At 42.9% G+C, this 12,080-nt stretch overlaps 1 protein-coding gene across 4 annotated transcripts in view; it reads left to right on the forward strand.

The window, feature by feature from the left end:
- Positions 1 to 12,080, forward strand: part of LOC124551340 (glycogen synthase kinase-3 beta) — a 329,510-nt gene that overhangs the window by 106,143 nt on the left and 211,287 nt on the right. The gene's annotated exons all lie outside the window — the stretch shown is intronic.

The raw sequence follows: 12,080 nt of genomic DNA on the forward strand, positions 1-12,080 counted from the left end.
TTGGAAAAATGCTCCCCTCTACTGTCCCCCACCAAAATTTCTTTTGCAGGCCGGATTCAAACCACGGTTATCCACGCGTGCTGCAGAGGATGATTCGCGCATCCAGTTATTATGTTAGTGATAGGCTAATCACTTTTCTGGACTTGCTATTCCGTGGCTTTTCTGGTCTATATACAGGGTTATTACAAATGATTGACGCGATTTCACAGCTCTACAATAACAGTATTATTTGAGATATTTTCACAATGCTTTGCACACACATACAAAAGCTGAAACTTTTTTTAGGCATTCACAAATGTTCGATATGTGCCCCTTTAGTGATTCGGCAGACATCAAGCCGATAATCAAGTTCCTCCCACACTCGGCGCAGCATGTCTCCATCAATGAGTTCGAAAGCATCGTTGATGCGAGCTCGCAGTTCTGGCACGTTTCTTGGTAGAGGAGGTTTAAACACTGAATCTTTCACATAACCCCACAGAAAGAAATCGCATGGGGTTAAGTCGGGAGAGCGTGGAGGCCATGACATGAATTGCCGATCATGATCTCCACCACGACCGATCCATCGGTTTTCCAATCTCCTGTTTAAGAAATGTCGAACATCATGATGGAAGAGCGGTGGAGCACCATCCTGTTGAAAGATGAAGTCGGCGCTGTCGGTCTCCAGTTGTGGCATGAGCCAATTTTCCAGCATGTCCAGATACACGTGTCCTGTAACGTTTTTTTCGCAGAAGAAAAAGGGGCCGTAAACTTTAAACCGTGAGATTGTACAAAACACGTTAACTTTTGGTGAATTGCGAATTTGCTGCACGAATGCGTGAGGATTCTCTGCCGCCCAGATTCGCACATAGTCTGTTCACTTCACCATTAAGAAAAAATGTTGCTTCATAACTGAAAACAAGTTTCGCACTGAACGCATCCTCTTCCATGAGCTGTTGCAACGGCGCCGAAAATTCAAAGCGTTTGACTTTGTCATCGGGTGTCAGGGCTTGTAGCAATTGTAAACGCTAAGGCTTCTGCTTTAGCCTTTTCCGTAAGATTTTCCAAACCGTCGGCTGTGGTACGTTTAGCTCCATGACTGCTTTATTCGTCGACTTCCGCGGGCTACCCGTGAAACTTGCCCGCACGCGTTCAACCGTTTCTTCGCTCACTGCAGGCCGACCCGTTGATTTCCCCTTACAGAGGCATCCAGAAGCTTTAAACTGCGCATACCATCGCCGAATGGAGTTGGCAGTTGGTGGATCTTTGTTGAACTTCGTCCTGAAGTGTCGTTGCACTGTTGGATGACTGACTGATGTGAGTGCATTTCAAGCACGGCATACGCTTTCTCGGCTCCTGTCGCCATTTTGTCTCACTGCGCTCTCGAGCGCTCTGGCGGCAGAAACCTGAAGTGCGGCTTCAGCCGAACAAAACTTTGAGTTTTTCTACGTATCTGTAGTGTGTCGTGACCATATGTCAATGAATGGAGCTACAGTGAATTTATGAAATCGCTTCAATCATCTGTAATAGCCCTGTATTGTAACCTGATTCGTCTCATACAGCAGTTGTCAGGGCCTGATAATAATAATGTCGAGCGCCCTAACCAACAATATTTCGGTAGTCGCACATCAGGTTCCTAATGCGATACAATATAATCTTAAAAAAAAAAAAAAAAAAAAAAAAATCACATATTTCTAGCTGGTCAACATAACCGCCGGTAGCTGAATTGTAATTCTCAAGTAGTTAGTTTGAATCTAGATAGTAGCACTTCTTTACTGCTGTTTAAATTCTGTATTTATCACGCAATGAAAGTGATGATTAACAAATATTGCACTATTGAATAGTATAATCTTATTAAAAATAGCACCTTTTCACTTTCAATTACTGCCATTAAGAATATGAATTAAAATTTAATACAGATATTCGAAACGTCTTACTGTCAAATTGGGAAAAAGTTTTCTCTCTAGAAACAAAATATTTTAATGTCTGTTTGATATATTAAGTTTTTGCACCACGTTTTAATTTGTTGTGAATACTTGCATCTTCATACGATTAGTCATTAGAGAGAGAAAAAGGTTACTTTACTAAAAATTGTCAATATTTGTTTATTAGCGTTCCATTTGTCAGCAAAATACAGAAGAAAAAAATAATTGCTTGAAGCGAAATTCGAACCAGGAACATCACAATCTCAAGTCTTAAATGCTGTGTTAAAAAATCTCAAAGTTTCGTAAATCTTAAGTTTTTTTAAGGGTGCAGAGGTGAGTAATCCGAAATATCTCATGGCAAGCTTGAAGTGAGAATTGATTCTCTCGTACCTTTTTCCCAGCAAAATAAAAACTTATCTTCGTCATAAATTTTTTGTTGTATCTTCTTTATACTATTCTGGTCAGCTGTTTACGAGCGTGACTCGGCGTTCGATAGTTTTGAAACGTATCCGCGTGTGCCTTCTCTAGTCAGCGTCGTCGATTATGTTAAGCTAATAAAACCCGTCACTTCGATACCTGTATCAGAGCAGCAGCAGCGCGCAGCTGCTGTGTAGAGTGTACTCCTCGTCCAAGTGACAGGTTAGGGAGGGCAGCTTGCCTTTTACAGTAATTGGAACGCCCCCACCAGGGACACGCCCTGATCACCGTCACCGAGACATAGCTTACCGTCCCCCTCCCACCCCCTCTCTTTTGTTTCCATCCGGTGCAGCTCTCGCTCCATCCGTAGGACCCACGCTTTTATTTCTGCTCTCCCTCGTGCACATCTGCCAAACAGACCGCTCTTTGGAAGTGTCCCTGCATACGCGCTATTAATCTAAAGCTCCGTCGCAGTAGAGACGCGGAAAATTTGTGGAAAGGGAGACGCCCTTAAAAGATGCCGAGAACTCAACGTAAGCCATAGTTTCGAGTATCAGACTCGAGTGGCCATCTCCCTTTCCGAGTTCTTAGTTTTTTTTTCTGCTGGTGTAATGGATGGACTTCTGTGTCGTGGCTAAATGCAGGAGACGTGCGCGAATTCGACATACGGTGCTCGGATTGGCATTTGACCTGAAACATAGACAAATGTAACGTATTTCGGGCAAATAAGCACAAAGACACATTATTATGTGATCACAGGATCGCGGGATAATCACTGCAATCAGCCACATCTGTGAGTACACTTACAGAGTGACGTACAGTGGAACGGCAGCAACAGACTGAGATTCACTGGAACGGCCCTCAGAAAATTCAGTCCATCCATGTAGATAGACAGGTGAAGCCTGTCGAATGAATCGCATTTCTTGTTACACCAGATCGATGGTTGGGTCCTTACACACCGTTATCCAAGCGAATGGCTACACACAACATGCACCGCCCCACAGATGCGTGCAGTTCAGAGCAGAACTATGCTATGCGGTTCACTGAGTTGGGCTTCCATGGGACCTGTGGTGGTAATCGAAGGCATCATAACAGCAGTGAACTACGTGAACATCATTGCGGACCACTTGCATCGTTTCATGCTTGAAGTCTCCCCCTGCGACAATGACATCGTCCAGTAGGATAACTGCCCATGTTGCAAGGTTAGAATCGTGGTACAGTGGTTTGAGGGGCATTACAGGGAACTCGCATAGATGTCTTGACCAGCAACTGTGCCTGATCTGTACCCATTGGAACATATCGGGCGCCAGTTAGATCACGCTATTGGTGATCAGTTACTGGAAGACATAATAGCTGTTAAATATATCAATACAGACTGTGCGGGGAACCTAATTCGGAATGTCTACTGCTTGTCTAGGCGCGGCAAACCGTACCTTGGCCAGTAAGGTCGCGGGATCTCTGAGAATGTCTATGCATAATCGGTACAGTCTCTATAAAAGAAAGGCATTTGGGCAAAGCTTACGTGCAGACATAATTAGTGTCGGACGTTTAGTAAATAAAGTAAGTCTGTTAAAAACGGAAATCCGTGATTGGCTCACGCGTACAACTCAGATTAAACTGGATAATTTTGCAATACACGGGCCAGCAGGACAGACATTTGATGCAGATTTTATTAGACCACTAGGCACTCAGTATATCACATTGCCAATAATAGCAAATGTCACATGTAATTACAAACTGTGTAGGAAAATTAATCCATTACGAATAGAGTGTTTTTTAAACCTTGTCAGGAACAAGAGTAGCAGGATGTTTATAGTGCCGATAACATAGATGATAAACATAATGCTTTCCCTAACACATTTCTCATGCTCTTTGAGAGTTGCTTTCCATTGGAACGTTCTAAACGGGGTACTAACAGTAATAGGCAGCCTTGGTGGCTGACTAGTGGGATAAGGATATCTTGTAGAACAAGGTGCGAATTATATCAAAATGTTAGAGGTAGTCACAATCAAGCTACAGTAGCCCATTACAAACGACATTGTAAGGTGCTTAAAATTGCTATTAGGAAGGCAAAGAGTATGTGGTATGCAAATAGAATAGCTGATTCACAGGATAAAATTAAAACCATATGGTCAGTTGTGAAGGAAGTGTCTGGTCAGCAGCACAAGGTCGACGGTATAAAGTCAGTTCGTAGTAAAAATATTTCTGTTACAGATAAATCAAATATATATACAGTATTTAACAATGATTTTCTGAGCATTGCTGGTGAATTAAATAAAAATTCCTCTTGTGATACAGACAAGGGGGAAATTGAGTCAGTAATTATCACTGAAAACTAAGGACTCTCATGGATATGATGGAGTGCCTAGCAGAACATTAAAGTACTGTGCTGCACATGTTAGCCCTGTATTTAGCCATATTTGTAATTTTTCCTTTAGGAATGGTCAGTTTCCTGAGCGATTAAAGTACTCAGTAGTAAAGCCGCTTTATAAAAACGAAGAAATGGATAATGTAGATAATTTTAGACCTATTTCTATGTCATCATTGTCTGCTAAAGTTATTGAAAAGGTTGTGTATGTAAGGATAATTGATCATTTTATATCATACGATCTGCTATCAAATGTACAGTTCGACTTTAGAAGTCGTTTAACAACTGAAAATGCTGTATTCTCTTTTATCTGTGCGGTACTGGATGGGTTAAACAAAAGGTTTCGAACGCAAGGCATATTTTTTGATTCAACTAAGGCATTTGGTTGTGTTGATCACAAAATATTGCTCCAGAAGTTGGACCATTACGGAATATGGGGAGTAGCTCACAATTGGTTAGATAAATACGAGTGTACAAGGTAGATGATTGATTATCTGTTATACACAAGCTATAATGAAAAGAAGAGAATAGCTGGCAGCTGTAGAAAAGAACGGCATCAAACGAAGCTTTCGGATGATGACCGAAACTACTACTTTAACCCTTAACACACACAGCCTAAGTCATCAACATTCTGCACAAAGCTGGGGTGTTCTGGGGACCCCATGTTTTTGTAGTGTAGAAGGTTATTCAGGTCAGTTTCGTTGGGTGTTTAATCCTGCCGTGGTCGCGCGGGATATTGTTTCATTGTAGGTCGCGTGGCGTCTCATTATTGCGCATTATTGCGCCAACAATGTACAGTTAGTTCAATCTGTTCAAGTTTATATTTGTAAAAACACTAATCAAGTACTATAAAAGACATGAGTACATTATGACCAGTGGAAAATAATTAATTTTTGTTATTTTTAAGTATAAATGTGCTTCACAAAACTGTTGACCGTCACATTACGTAATTTTTCTTGCCTTTCATCACGAAGGAAAAAACTATAATACAGTAAAATTGCATTACAGTCCTTGTATGGAAACTTTGCTAGTTAATTGCGTTGTACAAATTATAACAGAAATATCGCGTTCAGTGAGCATTACTCTCAGCAGTCAGCGCATACTTGCTGCGTATGTTGTAAACACGAAAATTTCTTACAGCTGCGGCATCTATACTTGGTGTACAGGTTTTTTGAACAACCACATTCACAGAACCTGTCTTTTTGAGCTTTGGTCCTCTCTGTAGGTTGGACAGCGGCTGCATCTGAAGAAAGATGCTGAATATCTTGTCTGAGATTTCTTGGCAACTATAAGCACTGGGAACGTGACGCAAGTAATCTTCAGCTAGATTACTTGCCAGACGTTTCAGAAACTCATTGCGCCTGGTGCGAGCAGTGCTGTTATTTGCATGGTATATTACTTGCGCATTTATACCTGCAGTGTTCATCACGGCCATCTGTTGGTTTTTCTTGATACATTGTTGGTGCTGCATAGCTGATAGACAGTATCAACTCCTTATTTGGTTGCATTATAAAATGTTGCCATTTCTGGCTTCTTCTTATAGCCAGAAGTGGCATAAATTGCGTTATCGTGATGCATTGTGGATAGTATCAGAACTGTCTTGTTTTTCTTGGCGACATATGACAGAGTTTTCTGAAACCCAGTGTTGTTCTTGGTTCCCTGTTTCTTGTTTGCGTAAACTCTGGCGGAATCTCAGGTTTATTCTTCCTCATAGTTCCAACCAGAGTAAGATTCTTGAGAAGCAAGTAATCAGCTAATTCCGATATGAACCAATTGTCTACAGTTTCTGAAATCTCAATTCTGAGACATTTCACGACATCTGTTGGTTTGTTGCTAACTGCAAATGCCCCTGTAGACTGCATACCAGCGTAAATTTCCTGATTGGCTGTATAACACATCCTAGCACCCACCAAAGCAAGTATTTTCAGCCCATACTACTTTGGTTTGCTAGGGATGTAGTGTCTGAAGAAACACTTGCCTCTGAAAGCTTCCAGATTTTCATCAATAGTAGAGTACTCCACAACAGAATAAGCATTTTTACAATTTTCCACAAAAGAAGGAAACACCTCACGTATGGGGGCAAATTATCCACCTTCTTCCTTTCCCCTCTCGTATCCTTGTTGTCGAACCTCAAGCAGTACAACAGGAACCTAAATCGTTTTTCAGTCATTATCAGACGACATAACTCAATTCCCATTTCATTGGCTGTCCATGTATCTTGGGTGTTAGTATGGTTATCTTTTCTTGCAGCACATAAATACAGTATTCCTAACTGAGCTTTTACTTCGGATGCGTCTGTCAGTTGAGCATCCCTATATCTGGGATAATTTTTTTGCACATAAGAAATCTTTGTATTTGTGTGAGCAACAATACTACAAAGTAATTCGCCATCGAAAAATAATTCCCAACATCCCATCGGTGTTCTGGCATTCATAGCGGCTCCTTTGGCTTTGGTAGATGAGTAACAATGTTTTGTCGTCGAGTACGAACATTTTTGGGGGTGACACTTTTGACCGTTTTGTGGATTTATTTCTTCCTAGAAAACATTCGTCAACATGATCGTCACTGTCACACTCACTGGAGTCCGCATCTTGCTCATTGTTCGGATCTCCTTTTTTGTTTCCACACTGTCTTCTTCCACATCACTGTAAATATCAAACTCATCATCCGATTAATCATTTTCCCCGAACAACAGTCGGAGTAAAATTTCCCTCTCACGTTCATTTTCCAAATTGTAGGTCTTCTGCGAACTCATGTTGGATCTGAAGGTAAAAAAAAGATACATGTTAGCAACAGATGTTACGAAAAGTATTAAAAACTACTACATTAAATAAAAAATTCAGTATATACCTTCAGTAACAGCAAAGGTCACGTGGCGTCTGGTAGACTCCAGCGATGCAGCCCAGGAAACTCTCTCTTCCCTCAACACTGTTCGGCGACCAATGGGATATTGATGAGATGAATACGTTTGTATTTAGTTAACTGAATGGTAGATGGCACCACACGTCCGCCAGTGTATCGGTTGAGTGAATGAAGTGCAGCTGGCGTCTGTCAGACCCCGACCACGCCAGGGTTTAAAGTGTATTTATATTAAATAAGAAGTGTTGACGTTCTGCATCAGCGAAGAGCTCCAGGAATCAGTGGCACACTAAAAAACGCTCTCATACTGACGGAATCTGCTTCTGTTAAAGTTCTTATTCATTTCAGAGCAGTATTTGTATTGTAATGCTGAACAACACGTGACACTTGACCATTGGTGATGGTGCATGTAGTATCCATTGTGGATGCTAGATCACTTGCGAGCATCGGCCCGAGAGCCCCTCTGACAAAATTATATCGAGGACAGCAAGTCACTGGTGAGACTGAACTTTTTTCTTTTTCGTTCTGACTTTGCAGTAAACTCGTAATCCTTATGGTAATCTCCATCGGAATTTTCACTGGCAGTGTTACTTTCTTCTGTATTCTCTTCAAGATTATCTTCCGTCCAGAGCTCGTGGTCTAAGTGGCTAGCGTTGCTAACTATGGATCACGGGGTCCCGTGTGCGATTCCCGGCCCGGTTGGGGATTTTCTCTATCCGGGGACTGGGTGTTTGTGTTGTCCTCGTCATTTCATCATCATTCGTGACAGTAGCTAGATTGGACTGTGAAAAAAATGGACTTTGTACGGGCTCTGATGACCGCGCAGTTGAGCGCCCCACAAACCAAACCAAAAGATCATCTTACGATTTTGAATGGGCTCGTTCTGGAACAAAGTCTTCATCAGGTTATCTCAAGACGTCTTCCGGCATCCGAAGAATGTGATTATGAGAGATTTGCTAAGGGTACATTTTTGAGAATTTATGGAGTTCACTTTATGAAAAGCAACAAGAAATATATCCATCAAAATATATGACGTAGTATACCAGGCGGCGTACTGCCAGGACCTCAATTGGGCTTTTGTTTTTTAAATATTTCTTTAACGACCGCGCAATAAATATACAAAACCACTGCAGGAGACACACAACTCGAGAATTAATTGGTTCTTGCAGTTGCCGCAGTATCACCAAAAATCCCTCTGCTATTTCCCGCTTGGTGTGTTGCTGGATTAGAGAAAAACGTCGGTGACTAGAAGTGATTTATTGGACTTCCATAAGGTTCCACATTCCCGATTTTTGGAACAACTTCGTCTGGAGATTTCTTATTGTGTCGCTTGGCGCGGAACCTTTCTCAGCTTGTCTGACGGAACGTTGTGATGGCGTACGCTACCGGAGACTGTCGTCAGGCGTGACTGTGTCGCATGACAGGTCCCAGAGCGCCACAGAAATCCGGGGCATCTCGGGCGAAGATCTGGCGTGCCGGCCTTGGCGACTTATATCCGTCTTTCCCACCGCCCGTCCAAAGAGCTGCACGCCATGGCCGTGTGAAAACAGAAAGCAAGCTTATCAGAGGCCGCCAGATCTCGCGCTAGTACCCTTCCAGCGACCTCAGTCCAAACCGAGCTCCAAGGACTCTGTCTGATGAATAACGTCAAGGAACATATCAGATGAGCGCGCGGGCGCGCGCGCAAAAACACACAAACACACACACACACACACACACACACACACACACACACACACACACACACACACACACACACAGTTTGTGCAGCTCTCCACGGTAGTCTACCATGCTTTCTTCGTGTCGGCGTAATTACGGCAACCTGCATACGCCAAAATTTGCTCGCTGTAATTGAGCCTTCTTTCCCCGTACAATTTTTACGCAATACGTTTTTTCATTACCAAATAAACTATTACTTGATGCCCCGGAGTGCTGTACCAAACTATCCCTTAGTTTAGTTAAGGTGTCCCATGTAACTACACTCATGCTCATAAATTAAGGATAATTGCAGAATGTGGTGCCACACAACGTGGCACTACACAAAACTGGCGCTAATGGCATGGGCACATAGTGAATGCACACGACACAGATCTGTAAGTCCACGGTATTGGTGATAAATTGAGAAAACCGTTCCGAAACACATGTTCTACAAAATGCCCCTGTTTCGTGGGCATGTACCCCGACATCATTATGGGATATGATCACCATGCATACGTACACAGGCCGCACGACGGGTTGGCATACTCTGGATCAGGTGGTCGAGCAGCTGTTGGGGTATAGCCTCCCATTCTTGCACCAGTGCCTGTCGGAGCTCCTGAAGCGTCTTAGGGGTTTGAAGACGTGCAGCGATACGTCGACCGAGAGCATCCCAGACGTGCTGGATGAGGTTTAGGTCTGGAGAACAGGCAGGCCACTCCATTCGCCTGATATCTTCTGTTTCAAGGTACTCCTACACGATGGTAGCTCGGTGGAACCGTGCGTTATCATCAGTCAGGAGGAAGGTGGGACCCACTGCACCCCTGAAAAGGCGGACATAACGGTGCAGGATGACGTCCCGATGCACCTGACCTGTTACAGTTCCTCTATCAAAGACATGCAGGGATGTACGTGTACCAATCATAATTCCACCCCACACCATCAAACAACGACTCCATGCAGGTTCCTTTCAAGGAACGTTCACGCCAGATGAAAACCCGGCGAGAATCACTGTTCAGACTATACCTGGACTCGTTCGTGAACATAACCAGGGACCACTGTTCCAATGACCATGTACTGTCTTCTTGACACCAGGCTTTACGGGCCCCCCTGTGACCAGGGGTCAGTGGAATGACCTTGCAGGTCTCCAGCCGAATAAACCATGTCTGTTCAGTCGTCTGGAGACTGTGTATCTGGAGACAACTGTTCCAGTGGGTGCAGTAAGGTCCCGAGCAAGGCTACCTGCAGTACTCCGTGGCTGTCTGCGGGCACTGATGGCGAGATATCGGTCTTCTTGTGGTGTTGTACACTGCGGACGTCCCGTACTGTAACGCCTGGACACGTTTCCTGTCTGCTGGAATCGTTGCGATAATCTTGAGATCACACTTTGTGGCTCAAGAAGGGCCGTGCTACGACCTGTTGTGTTTGACCAGCCTCCAGTATTTTACCTCTCATAACGTCATCAGTATGTGTTCTCTGCGCCATTTTCAAATCGCCATTAGCACGTCTGAAAACGTCTGCACCGTACTCTGACATGCACCAACACACCTCTGCGTATGTGGACTGCTGCCAGCGCCACCGGCGACGAGCGCAGGTTAAATGCACCGAATGGTCATACCCCGAGGTGATTTAAACCCGCAAACGGCCCACCAGAAGGTTGTTTCACCATGTATCAGCACAGGGTGCGATTAGTGCTTTTACCAGTGGGGGGGATGTCTTAGGGGGTTAGCAGAATTATATATATTACTAGCTTGGACCGTGGCGTTACGCATGGCTAAACAGCTGTTTATAAATAGATGTTAATGCCGAAACTCACTATTGACGCGTATGCACTATCAGAAAAGGCATCCCTTGTTATATCTTTAAAAGTACATTATAGGTAAAGCGTATTTACAAAATCATCTACATACGGGTACAGATATACGAGGGGAATTCAAAAAGTAGAGGCACATTTGCCAAAAGTTGTACTTATTCTGATGATAGAAAACTGAAACATATTAGTAGTATTAATAGTAAGACTTATTAAAAACTTTCAGTGTTTGTCTCCACAAATTTAAATTATATGTAAAGTTTTACTCCAGTGCATGGGAAATAAACATCCCACGTTGGGATGCATAAATTAAAACCAGAGGAAGGGATGGTCTGATGCAGAGGGGGGAAATCCCCCCAGCCCCCCCTGCAAATCGCACACTGTATCAGCATTATCCTTAATTTATGACGATGAGTGTATTTTCCTCTATTGCCCCATTCGGTACCTCTTTATTAGTTACCCGATCTACTCTTTTGATCTTCTGCATTCTTCTGTAGCACAACATTTCAGAATTTACTATTCTCGTCTCGACTGCTTACAGTCCGTTTCACTTTCATCAGGACACACTATAAAGAATTTCTAATACATCCATTTCTACTCGATGTTAACGCGCTTTTCCTTTTCAGAAAATCATTTTTGCTATTGCCGGTCAGCATTTTATGTCGTCTGTACTGTGGCCATCGTCTGTAATTTGGATGGACAAATAAATAGCAAGGCTGGTCCATTACTTTCAGTGTTTCATTTCCTTATCTAATTCCCTCAATCATGTGATGCAATTCGACGATATGCCATTACCCTTTTTTTGTTTTTGTTACTCATCTCGTAATCTCTCTTCTTCACAAACAGATCTTCCAAGCCTTTTGCCATCTCTGACAGAATTACTATATCATCTAAAAGTCAGTCGTACAGTTTTCGTTTCTTCTGCTTAAACTTTCCCTTTTCTAAATTTTTCCACTGTTTCCTTCACTGTTTGCTCCATGTCCAATTCTTTTTCCGAAAGTTTGCCAAGTTTCTTGTATTACTTGCTTTC

This window comes from Schistocerca americana, chromosome 9, assembly GCF_021461395.2.
Source record: "Schistocerca americana isolate TAMUIC-IGC-003095 chromosome 9, iqSchAmer2.1, whole genome shotgun sequence".
NCBI classification, from domain to species: domain Eukaryota; kingdom Metazoa; phylum Arthropoda; class Insecta; order Orthoptera; family Acrididae; genus Schistocerca; species Schistocerca americana.